This window comes from Canis lupus, chromosome 3 (genome assembly GCF_048164855.1).
Source record: "Canis lupus baileyi chromosome 3, mCanLup2.hap1, whole genome shotgun sequence".
Taxonomy (NCBI): Eukaryota; Metazoa; Chordata; class Mammalia; order Carnivora; family Canidae; genus Canis; species Canis lupus.
Window position 1 is genome coordinate 79888252 of NC_132840.1, and position 13131 is coordinate 79901382.

At 48.8% G+C, this 13131-nt stretch overlaps 1 protein-coding gene across 19 annotated transcripts in view; it reads left to right on the forward strand.

Annotated features, from left to right (window-relative positions):
• Positions 1–13131, forward strand: part of PKNOX2 (PBX/knotted 1 homeobox 2) — a 309127-nt gene that overhangs the window by 95727 nt on the left and 200269 nt on the right. Inside the window, exon 1 of one of the 19 annotated variants that reach the window (XM_072822555.1) lies at positions 4051–4074. The exons of the other annotated variants lie outside the window; for them this stretch is intronic. The gene's annotated coding sequence lies outside the window, so the exon portion shown is untranslated. Of the gene's footprint in view, positions 1–4050; positions 4075–13131 lie in introns of those variants that run through there. 19 annotated transcript variants of the gene reach the window in all.

The window sequence follows — 13131 nt, forward strand, 5'->3', positions numbered from 1 at the left end:
ATCAAGTCCCACGTCAGGCTCCCTGCATGGAGCCTGCTTCTCCCTCTGCCTGTGTCTCTGCCTCTGTGTGTGTGTGTCTCTCATGAATAAATAAATAAAAATCTTTTTAAAATAAAAAAATAATAAAAAATAAATAAATGAGGCAATCAGTTGCCCAGCCATGGTACAAGGCCCTTGTAAGAGAAATCAATAAACATTAGTTCTCTGATTCCTCCCTCACTATCTCTCTTGCACTGGAGTGATGTCCATTCTAAGGTGGAGAAGGTAAGGCTGAGGAACAGGAATAGTTGCCTCTGGACCAAAAATGACAGAATCAGCAATCAGCAACAGATCCCTAGCTCTTAACCGCCATCTTCCTACTTTGGAGTAGACAAGGGTTTCTCTATCTGGAATATTTCCTGGATGAGGGGGAAGGAACCATTTTATTCACTTATCTATCCATCCATCCATCCAACCATCCATTCAGCAAATACTCATTGAGTACCTACTATGTGTCGGATACTATTCTAGGTCTGGAGATTTGACTGTCAACAAAACATACATTTTCTGCCCTCTTGAAGCTTACATCCTGGTACACACATAACAAACATCTAATCTAATGCAAAGTAGTAATAATTGCTCCGAAAGGAAATTAAAGCAGGTGAAGATGGCAGAGAGCAGCCAGGGCAGGGGCATCATTCTGCAGGGTGGCTAGGCTAGGGGAGGGCCCTCTGAGGAGGTGACATTTGAGCAGAGGCCTGAAAAAAATGTAGCCTGGGTCTCGAGGGCCTGACTTCCCCTCCTCTTGGAGCTCCCAGCTCAGGCCCAGCTGCTGCAGGGTGGAGTCAGCTGTGGAGGAGAGACAGTCCGTCTCTGGACTGGGGCTGCAGTGGTAAGTGGGGGTGCAGCTGTTTTTATCAGCTGCCTGTCCGAAGCACAGACCCCTTGGCTGAACTAAGCTTTCAGGGTGGGGGAGGGACCCACACTGGAAAACCAGTTACTGAGGGTCAGATTGTGATAGAAAATGATAGGAATGGGCTGCCTTGCTCCCATTGGGGACAATGCATTTGGGGACAAGTCACAGTATATTTGGTTTCCTGAATGACTCTATTTCTTCGGCATTGTGTTCATTAAGAAAAAAAAAAATAACACCTCTGTTTAGCCTGCATGCTAAATGATTTATGAACATTATTCTTCTCTGTTAGTTCTACCTGTAGGAGCTCCAGCCCTCGCAATCCTTTTCATGTTGATTAAGTACATTTGAAAGCAAAAGGAGACTGTCTGCAATTGCTTCACAGTATAGACTCACGGCTTCCCTGGACTCAGGAGGGATTCCTCATTCTTCCCTTTGCAAGAGTTCCTTTGCAGCTGGTTAAGCAGGAGATCAGTCCAGAAACACTTGTGTGTGCCCAAGGAGGCAGAGGGATAGCGTTCTTTCTGGAGCTGGTAATTATGAATTTGAGATCCTGGAATCCTCCGGCTGGAATGTCCAGGAGTCAGCCTTCTAGGGCAGATGTGATTGCACCTGACTTGGCCCTGGCAGGTTGACGCTGGTCAGGAGGAGCGGAGGCTGCTTTGAGAGGGCCTGGCAGAGCTTAGTATTGTCAGGGCACACCCCTGAATGGGGTGGAGAGAGGGGGGAGAGAAGGAAGGTCACAGCCCAGTTCTCTGTACTCCTGGGCTAATGGAAGGTGTCCGTGGAGAGGAAACATGATCTATGGAGCCAGCTCCCAAGCCAAAGGGCCCCTTGGTTGGTTCTACAGTTAGGACGGGACCCGTGTCCTTCCCTAGTTCCTCCCGTGTCCTTTGTTTATTGCTGTGTGATGGAGAACGTGGGCGCATTAGGGTCTGGCCTCAGCACCCACTTTGCCTTGGGCAGTAGACTTCTACAGATGCTGTTTCTACTCCCTATTCAGTCTGGTTGAGCCTGGTCCGGCCCAGGGCTGCCTTCTGCAGGTCTTCATGTGGAACGTGGAGTAGGACAGCTTTCCCTGAACTCCTGAGCTGCCACAGAAATTCTGTGCGGTTGTCCTCTTTTCTCTGTCACTTTGCCCCACCGATAATGTCCCTCGGAACTGCCTTCAAGCTTCTGGGCTTTCAGAGCCAGGCAATGGCAGTTTGTTTAGAATCCCCCATCTTCATAAGGTTATCATGCTTCATGGGTTCCCTTTGTATATAAGGCTCAAGTTTCTTCACATCTGTCACCCTTCTCTGCCCTCTACAGGGTGGCATTTCTTTGCACATGCCTGTACCACACATGACTAGGCTTTGCCTCATCTTACCTTTCTTGCTTACCTGTTGGGCAACTTTGGAAAGGTCGTTCTGTATCCCTGACTCGCAATTCCTTCATTTATTAAATGGGAATAAGAGCATTTGAGAAACAAATGAGATGGTGATTTTGAAAAATGCCTAGTAAATTGTCTTTATTGCCTCCTCATGACAAAAGTTCACATAGGCCCTTAAAAAGGTAAACATTAAAAATCCTACTGTCTAGCTGTGTACAGTCTGGGGCAAGGGTAAGAAGGTGTAGGCAGAGGAAAACCCAGAACCTTTATGCGGAAACTCAAAGAGAAATGCCAATGGTGCCGACTCGACCTCAGGCCTCACAGAGCAGGAGTCAAGCTCCTCCTGTGCGCCAGATACCCTGCCTGGCTTTTTGGATCTATTATCTGATCCTCATACCGTCCTTGAGATGGTGTCATCCCCATTTGAACAGAAGATGGAGACGAGACCCAAAGAAATGAAGTTGCCCGGATCACAGAGTTAGCAAGTTGTAGGGCTAAGACTCCAACCCTAACATCTGTGCCCCTGACAGCACATGTCAGGACCCACCTCCTGAAGGGAGGCTTTGAGGACAGGTGGACCGCTATCAGGGGCCTCGCCGCCACCCCACCCCCACCCCCACCTCTTGAACCTGTAATTCTGCCCTTAGCAATTTATCCCTCAGAGCTAAGCATTGACTCTTGGGATTCTCTTCTGCTCTCCCTCGCCCTCCCGAATGCACACACTGGGGAGAGTTGCCCGTGAAGCATACACGGATTAATGTTGTGAGCTCCTTTCTCCCCGGCTAAGAGATCCGGCCAGAGCAAAATCTCTGAATTGTGGACCTGGGAAGGCAAAAAGGAAAGGCTTGTCCATCTAAGACAAATTTTATCCCCTTCCGAGTTGTGCCTGGGCTGGCCCTGCCCCCGTGCTAGCTGAGCCAAGGCCTGGGGACGGCCTGGGAGACCGCATCCTGCTGTCTGAGCCCCACTTAACAGCCTCACCACCGTGGAAGGCAGGCTCTGCCCGAGGGATCCAGGGATGTGGTTACGCATCCTTATCCCCTTGCCAATACTCAGAGACACGTGCGCGCAGGGCCCCGTCCCTCCCAGTGAAGCCTCTGCCCACCCCAAGGGCCCCTCTCTCTCCGGAGTGGCTCAAAGGGCCCTTTGAGAGGGGGGTGGGGAAGCCGGCAGCCTGCGGGCCTGGGAGGGGAGATAAAGGCGTGAGATCCCCGGAGGGCTCAAAGGGTCAGGGGCCGTGTATCTGGTGACTTCTGAATGCAAGTTCCAACAAAGAGAAATCTGTGGTGGGAGAGCCTCAGCGAAGGAAATAAAATCTCCATGAAAACAAACTTTTGTTGGAAGCTTTCTCCTCTTGTTTTGGCAGCGTTGCTAAGTCCTGGAAGGGGAAGGCCGCGTGTCTTCCGGAGCAGTTGGGAGGCTCTCAGACTCTCCAAAAGATCAGCTTGCTACTAGGGCCCTGTTTTTCTCCCACCAGGAGGACGGGGCTTGGGAGTGAGTGCAGTAATAATTGGTTTTCTAATCAAGACTAGAATGAGTAAAAGAAAAGCTAGAGGGCAGCGCAGAGAGCTGTGGACCATGGGTTAGGCCCTTGGTGGACACATCACCGTGTGTGATACGGTCCCGTGACTCACACAGACTGTGAATCCCTCTCGGCCTCACTTGCCTCACCTGTAAAATGGACATAACTTGCCTGGGGTCTTTCAGCTAGAAAAGCAGGATGTAAACTTCTGTTTCCAGTGCCTTGTAGTCATGAAAACCAGAGGATGGAGGTGAAAGGATCTTTGAAGTCACCACAGGACACAGGAAGGTCGGATAATCATTATAATATGCATCGTGTGATCGTGTGTGTGTGTGTGTGTGTGTGTGTGTGTGTGTGTGTGTGTTTCTTCTTCTCTCTCTCCAGGCTGAGGCAGTCATGTACCATACTCAGTTATTTGGTTTCTGCATCTTGTTTTGAAAAGAAGCAAGGGAATGGTTAAAGCAGGGGCTTTCTGTTTAGCCTTTGCCACTAACTTCAATTGGTTAACTATGTTCAGAGACATTGGGGGTGGGGGGTGTCACAAGTTTTAGGGAATGCAGGGAATGAGGGCTTCCCCAGCTGCTGAGATGTTTTTATGTTAAGTAAGTATAAGGATTCAGTTTTTTCCTCTCTAGAGTCCAGGGAAAGAGAAAGGAATTTCTGTTGGGTCCAAGCCCCATAAGATTTATTTATTTATTTATTTATTTATTTATTTATGACTCCTTAAGAGTTTTCTTTTGTCCTGCTTAGGGAGAAAATCCTTTATGGTGGCTGTCATTTGGCAGAGCTCAGAGGACTTTGGAGTGGCAGGTAGCCAGGGGGATTAGGCAGGGACTGGGAGCTGAGCTGTGGTTTCGGTTCTGCGCATTCCGGACAGGCTGCTGTGACCCCACGGTGGGCCCTGTCCCTCTGAACCGTAGATGACACCAGATGGAACAAGAGAGAAGACGGGAGAGAAACCCAGAGCCGTCCTGGTGGAGGGTGAATCTGGGTGGGTGCTGAGGGTCCTGAAGCTTGGCTGGGAGCCAAGCCTGCTTCCTCTCCTGCAGGCCCCTTCCTCCCTCCTTCCTCAGCCAGAGCCCCGGGCCTGTTGTTGACTGCTAGTTTGGGAAGATGTGTGTGTCTCCCCCTGTGTTCTGAATGTCTCTGGAAACTGAGAGACACATAAGCCGAAGTGCCTCCCTGGAGTTTTCTCTTTGACCAGAGGGGCCGTGATGTGTCCGGATTTGGGAAAGTCTGTCCAGGGAAGCCTGATTGAATTGGTGAAGGTACCTCCTCCCTCCCTTCTCCCCTCTGCTGTCCCTTGGGCAGGCTTGCCAGGCCAGTCATAGGCTAATAACAGCCCCGGTAATGCTGATGTCACATGGCTGGTTGGAACTGCCTGCAATGGCTAATAGGTGAAGTCTCCCACTGCTGACCACATGTGGAGTTCACATGGGGCATGTTTGGGCTCGATGAGGCCAGCGTGTGAATGTGTATGGAAGTAGGTGGGAGGCCAGTGTGTGCAAGCTGTCCCCCTCCCCTCGTCAACACACACACAGAGGTGCCCACGTACATGCATGCACACACATGAGCATGCAGGGCCATGCACATGTCATACACCCACAGTCACACAGTCATCTACACATGCACACACAAGAGCCGTAACACAGTCACACACAGTTACACACATGCACGACACACAGGAGCTTCTCTCTTCCCTCTCCCATTTTCACCCCCCTTTCTCGCAGCCCCAGACCTCCTTCAATCCTCTCCTCCCTGGTCATCTCCTCCAATTTTATCAGCAGGAATACAAGTCCTGGATGTGTCAGGCCAGCTTCATTCCATATAGTCTGGGTGTAACGGGAGGCAGGACAAAGAACTCAAGGGTGAGAGCCAGACAGAGCTGAGCTGAGACCCTAACTCTCCCATGTAACTGGGTTCATGACATGGACCCACTGGGCATGTTTATCCTCTGAAAGCCCCACTCTGCTCCTCTCCAGAAGAGGACTGGAAACACTGCCATGCGGTATTGCCATGATGCAGGTGCACAGTGACAGGTGTGCACCATGTAGCACAGGCTGGTGCACAGGAAGTGCTCAGGGCGTGCCAGCCCTCTCCTTTTCCTGTTGTTTCCATAGTATATTTCTGTGGCATGGTCACCATATTGGTGTTTGACCTAGAAAGGAGGCTGGCCGTGGGGAAGTGTTTGGGGTGTGCTCTATGTGGACTTTGCCTCATTTATCTGGGGCTGATTCAGCTCTAAGGGAGGAAATAACATGACTGTCATTTACTGACAATTACGCTCATCACAACAGCCTGCTTATCCTTTTTACCCAAATAAGAGGAATGAGGCACAGAGGGCTTAAGTCATTTCTCTGAGTTCACACAGCTGGTTAAGTGGCTGGGAACCCAGCTCCTCACCCTGGCTTTCTGTTGTAGTAGGCGATTTGCTACAGCATTGGGGACACTGGCATGGATCCCGTGCTCTGGCAAATGGCACTCTTGAATCTGGTGATTTAATAGGTCATCTGCTTCCCTTCTTAGAACAGGCCCATTTGGCTGGGACATTTCTTCGAGCTCCTCTGTGAAGTGGCATGGATGTGGGTAGTAAGGCATTGGTTCTGAGGACTCGGGCTGGGAGAGGTCTGAGGGGGCATCTGTGGGAACACATCGAGATGAATGTGGGGAGCTCCATTCAGTTTGCAAATACTGGTGGCACACCTACCTCACACAGGGCTTCAAGCTAGGTTTGGGGCAAGGAATTGCCCCTGCCTTCAAGGAACTCTAAAAAAAGTGAGCAGGGTGGGGGCTCAAAGATGTATAGACAATGAGGTTAGTGCAACCATAGAGGAAAGTACCAGATGGTGCATGGCAGTGACATGGGTAGGGGTGGGGACTTGGTCTGAAATCTGCTTGGAGGAGGTGATGGTGGAATGGACTGTCCTGGGAGCTAGACAGGAGAAGGAGGGAAAGGACCCTCCAGGGAGCTGGGACAGGCTGTGCAACAATCTGGAAGCAGGAGACAGTAAGAGCAAAGTAGGGAGGGGTGGGCAGGGACAGGTTGAGTGTGAAGACCCTTGGATTATATTTTGCAGGTGATGGGGAGAGCTATGGAATGTATTAAAATGGGGGAGTGGTGTTTGCCAGACTTAGGTTCTTGAACTTGGCCTCAGCACTAGTGGGAATGGATTGGAAGGGACCAGATTTTCACAAGCACATTCAAGATATGTTTCAGTTAGAATGCCTTTGGCTGCCAGTAGCAGCAAATCCAACCCAAAGTGGCTTAAACAGTAAGAGATTTTTTTTTCTTACATATAATGAAGCCTAGAACCAGGAGTACTGTAGGGATGGAAAAATTCAGTGTCTTAATGACATCAACAAGCACTCAGATTCTTTCTCTGTCATCCTCCGGATATCAGCTCTATTTTCAGACTAGCTTTCCTCTGGATCATACAATGGTGGTAGCAGTTCCATGCATCACCCCAATGTGTAGGCAATTAAAAATTGTAAAGTAAGTCATTTGTACAACTGTAGGGAGTAATGGAGGCTGTGGCCGATGGGATTGTGAATGCTCCAGGCCTGTTGGAATTCAAGTTAAAAATTTTAAAAAGCACAGGCCAAATATAAATGAAGTCAAGATACAAATGACAAACTGGGAGAAAAGTTGCAACTCATGTCACAGGCCTATTCTCCCTAATATACAAAGAGTTCCTAAAAATTAACAACAAAATACAACTCAATAGAAAAAAACTGGCAAAGAATTTGAACAGACTATTCACAGAAAGGAAAATACAAATGGCTCTTAACAAAGGATGTCCAATCTTACATGTAAAAAGGAATGCAAATTAAAACTGTCCTGAGATAGCATTATTCATTCATCTTTTAAATGGACAAAAATCTAAAACTTTTGTTATCACGCTGTATTGGCAAAATTCTGGGGAAACAGGCTATCTTAATGTGTAAATCAGTACAACCCTTTAGAGGGAAATTTGGCAATATCTATCAAAATTATTGATCGTATGCCTTTTGACCCAGCAATTTCATATTGGAGAATTGATCCTGAAGATACACTTAGACATTTGTGAAATAACATTCATGAACATTTATTCTTTGCAACATTATTTGTAATGACAAAAGATTGGAAAAAACCCAAATATCCATCGTTTTGAGGTTAGTTAAATTATGGAATATTCTGACAATGGAATACTACACACTTACAAAAAGGAAGGGGGGGTGGCTGGCTGGCGCAGTTGTTAGAACATATAACTCTTGATCTTGGAGTCAGGAGTTCAAGCCCCATGATTGAAGTAGAGCTTTCTTTAAAAAATAAATAAATAAATAAATAAATAAATAAATAAATAAAATAAAAGTAAAAAGGAATGAAGACTACCTTTGTTCTTACATGGAAAGATCTCCAAAAATATATTAAGCATAAAGATAAAAAAAATCTACCAAAGTGTAGAAAAGTGCACATAAAAGGGGGATAATAAGAATCTGTATTTGTGTTTTCTTGGGTAAGTGGGGGATGGGAATGGGAGAGAGACATTTCATATACTTTTTAAATTTTTGAACCATGTTATGTATTACCTATTTTTTTAAGATTTTATTTATTTAAAGAGGGAGGGAGAGAGTGTGTGTGAGTGGGGGGAGGGGCAGAGGGAGAGAATCTCAAGCAGACTCTGCACTGAGCATGGAGCCCAATGAGGGACTCAATCCTATGACCTCGAGATCATGACCTGAGCTGAAATCGAGTTAGGAGCTTAAACGACTGAGCCACCCAAGCACCCCACATATTACCTTTTTAAAAACAAAACAAAGGAAAACCAGGTGCGCTGTGCAAATCCCACAAAACATCTGGGAAGAGTTGCTGATTTGCATCCCTGGGTTCTGAATCATGCAGTGGTAGTGGAGATAGAAAAGGATAGATTTGAGAAATGTTGGGGTGTTTTTGTTTTGGGAGAGAGAGTGTGCACACACATACACACACACACACACAAGCAGAGGGAGAGACAGAGGGAGAGAAAGAATCCCAAGCAGAATCCCCCTGTTGCGCGTGGGAGTGAGGCAGGAAGCGGAAACAGAATCCAAGGGGACTCCCAGATGTAGGTCACTGGTGAAAGATGGCATCATTCTGAGATGGGAAGACTGCAGAGAAGCATGCTGGTCCAGGAAGCAAGGCAGCCTGGAGAATCATTCACTTCTGAACTCAGTCACTCAATTCCTGGGACCCTATCTTGCCCTATTTCTTCATCCATCCACAGGCGTTATTTCTGGCTCTAAACTTCTGGTTTGCTAGTGTTCCCTCCAACCAGACCCTGGGTATGACTCCCAAGCAGGGTTGGATCTGTAGGCAGCTCTGGGCAGCATTCTGAGCATGAAGTCTTCCAGGGGGAAGAGGCTTATGTCTGGAGCACTAGGGAGGAGACCCAATAAGTGGGCATGGCAACAGAAATCCCACATTTCCCACTGGGTCAGTGTGTCCTAGAGAAAGGGCAGGTCTTTGTTCCATTTCCCATCTCCGTTCTAATTCTCTGTGACTCACCATCTGCTGCTGGGGAGGACTCTGGGGGCTCTGGTGCTGGGCCATCCCAGGAGACAATGGCCTGTTCTCCTAGGATTGATGTCTACCCAGGGGTGCCATGGTGCCAAGGGCAGTGGGAGAGGTGGAACCCAGAGGAAGGGGAACCCAGAGGAGAGGAGCTCAAGGCAAAATGAACATGTTTTGCGTGACATTCATGTGAGAAGTGCAGTGGGATGGGATGTGTTTGGGGTACATTTATCCATGTGCTGACAGGAGCAGTCCCCCCTTAGCTGTGGGCCCTGCTGCAAACCCATCTGCAGAGTTGGGGCCCAGAATGAAAAATGGACCGAATAGCTAATGGCAGCCGTGCTGTTTGCTGTTGGAGGCATTATGAACTGGTATGTGAAATATGGCCACACTCTTGGTTTTAGTTGGAGCTGGAAAGGATTAGAAGACAATTAATAAATCATTTAGTGCCCTGAGTTTAAGTAACTTATTATTATGGGCTGCATATATTTATTACGCTTCACTGAGCAACATTGGCAAATTTCCTTCAAATGTCACACAATTTGTATGCAATTTGTTTCAGAAGGCTTTTTTTTTTTTTTTAAATGCACATATAAATTATTAACCCGAATTTTTCGGGACAGATTGCCAAAATCCTAACCCCTCCCCCACCATCCCTTATGAGTCTCATAAAGACTTTCTGTCCCCAAAATGATGACAGGGCCAGCTGAGGGGCTGGGAGAGGATGCAGAGTCACTTGCTGTCTCCTTGGGCTGCGTTGGGGCAGAGACTTAAATCCCGCCTTCCATGGCTTTGGTGAGAAGAAGAGAAATCAGGCTGGCAGGGTGGGTCCATCCTTAAGTAAAACCAGGGTCCTGTTGACGCCAGAGCTGGAAGCATTTCAGACTCCGTTGCTCCCAACTGTTCATTTTGTCACTGGGGAAGCCGGGCCAGCAGAGGCGCGACAGCTCTGAGATGGACTGGAGAGTCTGGTCCACACTGTTTCAGGCCTGATTCTGGGTTGTCCTTGTGTTTCTCTTGGTGGAGCAGCTCAAAGTTTGGGTACAATGAAATTTTTCATTGACTCCCCGCCAAGATTCTCCTGTGTGCAGCTAGGGATGGGGGCCCAGGGCAATCCGACTGGCTTTTCTAACATCCGGACAAAGTGCATCTATGGAGCACCTAATGTGTAATAGGTGCTCTTGACATGCGTGTGTGTGCATGGGTGCGTGTGTATGTGTTGCACCAGGCAGTGTCCCTGCCTTGTCTTGCGTTTTTGCCCCAGCATCCACTGAGTCAGTGCCTGTTGAGCACTTGAGTGAGCCAACCAGGAATGAACACAGGCAGCTCCTGCACAAGCTCCAACACAACTTACCGGAAGCTTGGAAGCATCACGAAGGAGCCTCACTGGGGATTTTCCAGATCGCTAAAAGGCTTACTTCTTAAAATCCTCCAAGGATGTTTTAAACATCAGCAGTGAACGTCCTCTCCTTTTTTCCTAAGTAAACAATCCCGATTTGACTGAACCTGACGCGCTGATTCACGAGGCCACCGGACCCTCCGTTCCCCGGCGTGAGCCTCCTCTTTCATGGCTTTTATCAGCCAAGGCCCGAGATACCAGAAAACCGGTCCTGTTAGAAGCATGTACAAAAAATCAGTCTGAAGCAGCTCTAAGTAACGGTCTGGGAGTTTCCCTTACAGAATAAGGTTCATAAACTTTAGTGGGAAGATTTTGTGACATGTACTTTGACTGCTCAGAGATTTTTTAAAAAGTGTTTTCTTTCCAGCATTTTTATACTATGTTGGGTTTATGAGGTTACTGACTGGCTTACTCACGTGCTGGTTAGGGAGGCGTTTTTGTCATACAAACGATGGCCTGTCTGCTGGGGGTGGGCTGGGGGGCTGTGAATAGAGCGGTAGGCTTGCTAAGAGCATTTTATCTACCAGTTTGCTTTCAAGAGGGTCACAGGCAAAGTTCTCTGATTCAGTTATTTTAAGCCACCAGAAGGCAATTTAACTATGAGAGGGGCCTCTTGTTTACTGGGGATTTTGCTCAGGAGTCTTGAGAAAGCATCTGCCGCGGCCTTGCTCCCCAGCTTTGCCTTCCCCTTTGCCCCTGGAGGGTGCTAGCTCTTTACTCTGCCAGGAACAGGGCTGCTTTTGTGTCTTCTCTTGAGGGGCGGCCCGGCCTACCTTTCTGCAGCCCGACAGAGGGCCCTCTGAGCAAGTCCCCTCCACGCGTGGGGGGAGTTGCCTCTGCCGGCCTCTGGCAGCCTCTACCACCCATCAGCTCTTTCCCTGGCAGGTGCCAGGTGGAGACAGTCAGCTGCTCAGGAGAGAGATTGTTCTGGGTAGTTACTGCTAGCAAGGGATCCCATTTTTATCTACCTGCCATCAGAGTAATCTGTCCTCTGCTGGAGGCACCTCGAAGGAGCAATGAGCAGGTGAGGCTCAGCAGATGGCAGTGCAGCCGGGTGACTCCGGGCTGGAGCGGGAAGCGGCCAGCCCGGCTCAGGAGGCCTCTGGCAAGTGCGGTGAACTCAGGAAACCTCCCCGGCCCTCCCCTATTTCTGGTGATACCGAGCCTCCTTCTGGAAAGGCACAGTTTTCCTACTCCGTTTGTTCTCAGATTGGTGTTATACCCTGGAGCCAAATTAGTGGCTAGGAACAATTGGAAACAAATGCTCTTTCAGCATCCCGCTGTGATCTGGGGATCCAGGTGGGGACACCAGCCGAGTGGTTGCCTTCTCCGCTGAGCCACCCCTCCGCAGAGAATCAGCATCCCAGAACCATTCAGCACAGCCAAATTCCCTCATAATCAGCCTGTGCTGTGCACATCTGCCTAACCTCAGTTAAACAAGCTGGAGCCCTGTTAAGTTATTTATGAAACAATATTCAGGACCAGCCCCCCGAGGCGAGTTAGGAAGTAATGAATGGAAGTGCTATTTGGAGAGGCCTGCTCGCCAGGGCCTGTGGCTGGCCTGCTAGAGTGAGTGGCTCTCTCCCCATGGGGCCTGGATGCTCAGAGTCTCCCTTTGATGGCTGCCATGGTGGATACCCCTTCTCCAAGACGTAGGTGCTTGCTAGCTTGGCTTGGACCTTAGTGTACCTCCAGCACTGGTCTGAGGGGAAGGGGCTGACCCTCCACCTCGTTGTTATCTGGATGTGCCTGCCCTAAGTGGGGAGACCCTCCTCTGTGGTCCCTACATACATGCTGGATGACACTTAACCTCTCAAGCAACTGGTGTCTGTTTCTTCCTCTAGACTCTGGACTCCCTGAGGCCAGGGAGCTGGACTTGTTGTTCATTATTGACCTCCAACCTAGGAAAGGATCTGGTAACCTCAAAACACATTTTATAAATTGAATGAAGGGAGCCACTGGCTGGCTTCCAGTCTTGGCCTTCCTTGGGTTCACTCCTTCTCTCAACCCGTTTCTGCAGACATAAAATCAGGGGTTGGAACACACGATCGCCAAAGGTTCTAGCCAGGTCTCACGGTGCATGGTTCTGACAAGCAGCTCTCCCCCCTGCTCCTTGGAGCCACCTCCTCCAGGATAGGCACTACCCGTTGTGGCTGAGGTCCCCTCTGCCCTGGTGATGCTGGCTTGATCATTCTGTAGTTTTCCAGCCTGGGTCTTGCTCTCTGGTGGCCAGATACTGTCCCCTGCATGTGCTATTTTTCCTTAACATATCTCAATCTTGTCACTTTTCTCAGGCACACAATTGAAATTTTCCTCCCAACTAAAGGCAGATGCAAAATAAAAGCTTGTTGGCACAAAGAATTGCATTTCACTCTGCCCTAGGCTGCACCTCCTGGGTAGGCTGTATTCACTCTTC